Here is a 5,480-nt window from a genome sequence, read left to right on the forward strand (position 1 = left end):
TGAAGTAGCAGGATGGGTAGATGTGACCAACGAGGCCTCTCTACGAAGTAGCAGGATGGGTAGATGTGACCAACAAGGTTTCTCTATGAAGGAGCAGGATAGGTAGATGTGACCAACGAGGCCTCTCTCTGAAGTAGCAGGATGGGTAGATGTGACCAACGAGGCCTCTCTCTGAAGTAGCAGGATGGGTAGATGTGACCAACGAGGCCTCTCTCTGAAGTAGCAGGATGGGTAGATGTGACCAACGAGGCCTCTCTATGAAGTAGCAGGATGGGTAGATGTGACCAACGAGGCCTCTCTCTGAAGTAGCAGGATGGGTAGATGTGACCAACGAGGCCTCTCTCTGAAGTAGCAGGATGGGTAGATGTGACCAACGAGGCCCCTCTATGAAGTAGCAGGATAGGTAGAGGTGACCAACGAGGCCTTTCTATGAGGGAGCAGGATTGGTAGATGTGACCAACGAGGCCTCTCTATGAAGTAGCAGGATAGGTAGCAAATGTCCAATGTCATCCTGTACCTGGCGTTTTCATCTGAGGCATGCACTATTTTGGCAAATTAGATTGTTGATCAACGATATATACGTGCTTGCTACACTATCTATGAATCTGTTTAATGACCTGAGTCTAAATCTTTTTCAGACTTGGGAATCCATGAGAGGCCTTCAACAGAATCCATGAGAGGCCTTCAACAGAATCCATGAGAGGCCTTCAACAGAATCCATGAGAGGCCTTCAACAGAATCCATGAGATATCTTCAATAGAATGCATGAGAGGCCTTCAATTGAATCCGTGAGAGATCTTCAATTGAATGCGTGAGAGACCTTCAATAGAATCCATGAGAGACCTTCAACAGAATGCATGAGATATCTTCAATAGAATGCATGAGACCTTCAATAGAATCCGTGAGAGACCTTCAATAGAATCCGTGAGAGACCTTCAATAGAATCCGTGAGAGACCTTCAATAGAATCCGTGAGAGACCTTCAATAGAATCCGTGAGAGACCTTCAATAGAATCCGTGAGAGACCTTCAATAGAATCCGTGAGAGACCTTCAATAGAATCCGTGAGAGACCTTCAATAGAATCCGTGAGAGACCTTCAATAGAATCCGTGAGAGACCTTCAATAGAATCCGTGAGAGACCTTCAATAGAATCCGTGAGAGACCTTCAATAGAATCCGTGAGAGACCTTAAGGGGGGGAGTTAGGTTGGGGGGGGATAAGGTAAGGTGATGGGTAGAGGGGGTTAGGGTTAGGGGTGATGATGGGTTAGATTGAGTGATGGGTAGGGGGGTTAGATTAGGTCAGAGGGAGGGGGGCAAAAATAATAATGATTTAAAGAATCTTCTCCTTTTACACAACACAGCGGGGCAGGGCTGACACCAAGTCTCCCAATCTTGGCCCACACATATATCCAGCAGGAACCTTTCTTAGATTTGGACGGAGCGGGGTGGGAATGGAACCTGCTCTGTCACATTTTACTGCTACTTGGGGCTCTGATCCAGAGATTTATCAGGACTTCCTTTCTCGTATAAAGCGACCCCCTCGTCACACATCGGCCAATTCCATCGAATGATCCGCAAGAAGCTAGAATGATAAAAACCCGACAGAGGCTCCAACCCACAGAACTGGGAGGACAATGATGGCTGGAGAGGGTATGTGAGGGGTAAAACAGGAGGCTTGTGCACAATTGGGGTTTATTCATTTTTCCGTCACTGTAAATGGTTAATGTACACCGTGATCAGAACATAAAGGGTTAACAGACCCACAACTGAGCATGCTCACTGGGGTGGAGGGTCCCCGGCGGCCATGTTGGTTGCTGGTAACCCTCTCGCCGTTGTCTGGGCATGCGCACTGGGGTGGAGGGTCCCCGGCGGCCATGTTGGTTGCTGGTAAACCCTCTCGCAGCGGTCTGGGCATGCGCACTGGGTTAGGGGCGTTCCCAAGCTGCCATGTTGGTTGCGAGCGGCTTTCTGAAGCTGAGGCGTGGAACGCAGAATGCGGAAGTGAGGTGCGGTATATAAAGCGGAAGTTCTGGTTTTTCTTGTTTTTCTTGTTTTGCTGGAAGCCTTCAGAGGCCTTCAATAGAATCCGTGAGAGGCCTTCAATAGAATCCATGAGAGACCTTCAATAGAATCCATGAGAGGCCTTCAATAGAATCCATGAGAGGCCTTCAATAGAATCCATGAGAGACCTTCAATAGAATCCGTGAGGGGCCTTCAATAGAATCCATGAGAGACCTTCAATAGAATCCATGAGAAGCCTTCAGTAGAATCCATGAGGGGCCTTCAATAGAATCCGTGAGAGACCTTCAATAGAATCCGTGAGAGACCTTCAATAGAATCCGTGAGAGACCTTCAATAGAATCCGTGAGAGACCTTCAATAGAATCCGTGAGAGACCTTCAATAGAATCCATGAGAGGCCTTCAGAGGCCTTCAATAGAATCCGTGAGAGGCCTTCAATAGAATCCATGAGAGACCTTCAATAGAATCCATGAGAGGCCTTCAATAGAATCCATGAGAGGCCTTCAATAGAATCCATGAGAGGCCTTCAATAGAATCCGTGAGGGGCCTTCAATAGAATCCATGAGAGACCTTCAATAGAATCCATGAGAAGCCTTCAGTAGAATCCATGAGGGGCCTTCAATAGAATCCGTGAGAGACCTTCAATAGAATCCGTGAGAGACCTTCAATAGAATCCATGAGAAGCCTTCAGTAGAATGCGTGAGAGACCTTCAATAGAATCCATGAGAGGCCTTCAATAGAATCCATGAGAAGCCTTCAGTAGAATGCGTGAGAGACCTTCAACAGAAACAGTCCAAAGAATATTTGAGTTGACCCCCTGATGATGGCGCTGAGGATGGACAAGTGTCATGTGACGGAGAGGGTATTGGACTTCACCCTGGAGATTATATGCCTGCTGACTGGAGAGGTGAGGAGGATTCTGGGAGGTCACATGACATCACTCTTATCTCTATTCGTAACACACAGACCTGACCGGAGAGGTGAGGAGGATTCTGTGAGAGTCTCACAATATACATAACTATATTGATAGAACACATACTTGACCACAGAGGGTGAGGAGTTTTTGAGAGGGTCACTTGACATAACCACAGACCTGACCAGGGAAGTCAGGAGTTGTCTTGGAGGGTCACATGACATTGCTCTCAGCTCTCGTAATAAGACGGTGACCTGGCCAGACGGGTGAGGAACCTTGACGTGTTACATTTAGGTAACTGATGCTTTTTCCATGCAGAGCTTTCCGCCTTTGAAGTCTGGTGACCGTATGACCATCACCGTTCCTCCACCTCGCTTTCTGGTTCCAGTGAAGAATATCACTGAGAAGATTCTAGAAGTCACCCAGAGGATCACCGAGCTGCTGACGGGAGAGGTGAGCGGTGCCGGGAATTCTGGGACATGATCCGGGAACAGACAAGGGGCGTGTCTGGGTGGTGACGGGAGAGGTGGGCGGTGCCGGGGATTCTGGGACATGATCCAGGAACAGACGAGGGGCGTGTCTGGGTGGTGACGGGAGAGGGGAGCGGTGCCGGGGATTCTGGGACATGATCCAGGAACAGACGAGGGGCGTGTCTGGGTGGTGACGGGAGAGGGGAGCGGTGCCGGGGATTCTGGGACATGATCCAGGAACAGACGAGGGGCGTGTCTGGGTGGTGACGGGAGAGGGGAGCGGTGCCGGGGATTCTGGGACATGATCCAGGAACAGACGAGGGGCGTGTCTGGGTGGTGACGGGAGAGGGGAGCGGTGCCGGGGATTCTGGGACATGATCCAGGAACAGACGAGGGGCGTGTCTGGGTGGTGACGGGAGAGGGGAGCGGTGCCGGGGATTCTGGGACATGATCCAGGAACAGACGAGGGGCGTGTCTGGGTGGTGACGGGAGAGGGGAGCGGTGCCGGGGATTCTGGGACATGATCCAGGAACAGACGAGGGGCGTGTCTGGGTGGTGACGGGAGAGGGGAGCGGTGCCGGGGATTCTGGGACATGATCCAGGAACAGACGAGGGGCGTGTCTGGGTGGTGACGGGAGAGGGGAGCGGTGCCGGGGATTCTGGGACATGATCCAGGAACAGACGAGGGGCGTGTCTGGGTGGTGACGGGAGAGGGGAGCGGTGCCGGGGATTCTGGGACATGATCCAGGAACAGACGAGGGGCGTGTCTGGGTGGTGACGGGAGAGGGGAGCGGTGCCGGGGATTCTGGGACATGATCCAGGAACAGACGAGGGGCGTGTCTGGGTGGTGACGGGAGAGGGGAGCGGTGCCGGGGATTCTGGGACATGATCCAGGAACAGACGAGGGGCGTGTCTGGGTGGTGACGGGAGAGGGGAGCGGTGCCGGGGATTCTGGGACATGATCCAGGAACAGACGAGGGGCGTGTCTGGGTGGTGACGGGAGAGGGGAGCGGTGCCGGGGATTCTGGGACATGATCCAGGAACAGACGAGGGGCGTGTCTGGGTGGTGACGGGAGAGGGGAGCGGTGCCGGGGATTCTGGGACATGATCCAGGAACAGACAAGGGGTGTGTCTGGGTGGTGACTGTATCATTGTGTGTGTCAGGTTCCTATAAGGTGTCAGGATGTCTCTGTCTATCTCTCCATGGAAAACCGAAAGTTGGGACAGAATGGTCTCCTCAAGGACAACATGGAGAACGAGCCGCCCCTCACATCACCGGGTAAGAGGAGAGAGCAGTACGGAGGCTCCGCCTACATCCCCCATCATCTGATACACACATAGAAACAATGTATTCAGTCAGTGTGTGTGTTTCCTACAGATGGATCCAGTAAGAGGAACCCACCAGAGAGATGTCCCCGCCCCCTGTATTCCCGGGATCCCACCCAGGAAGATCTCACCATCCCCCGCCACGATCAGGTAGGGTGAAGCGTTAAACCCCATACGGTATGGCAGGAAGATGTACAAAGATCCTAAATCTAACAAATCTGTGTGTTTTGCAGAGTGGGAGCTTGACTATAGTGAAAGTGGAGAGCGAGGAGGAGGAAGAGGAGATGTATGCGGCGGGCTGTGATCGGTCACCAGAGGAGGTTGAGATGATGGTGACCATTAAAGAGGAGGACTTTCCTACAGCGATCAGCAGTGGTGGGTGATGGCTACTGGACCGGCCTACCTCCTGTTGCTTCTGACCTTTTACTGGTCCTGAGTAGAGCTGATTATAACATGACAAGTAGGGATGCACCGATATATCGCCCGCTGAAAACATCTTTCTGCCAATACAGCGGCGCATCCTATTCTCTCCTCCCCGCTGGGCGCCGCTCTGTGTCCCAGCGGGGGCGGAGAGAAACTGTCGCAGGCGGCCGAGCGCTGCAAGGATGGAGAGCGGGTGATCAGGAATCGCTGAGTGTTTGTAGATAATTGAGGACATGGTATGGTTACTATATCCTCAGTTATGAATGAATGGGAAGTGATCTCCATCACTTCCTGTCCATTCACGATTGTGGTTATAGTAAACACACT

Source organism: Nanorana parkeri, unplaced genomic scaffold (assembly GCF_000935625.1).
Source record: "Nanorana parkeri isolate BGI_ZX_2015 unplaced genomic scaffold, ASM93562v1 scaffold2388, whole genome shotgun sequence".
In the NCBI taxonomy this organism is placed as follows: Eukaryota; Metazoa; Chordata; class Amphibia; order Anura; family Dicroglossidae; genus Nanorana; species Nanorana parkeri.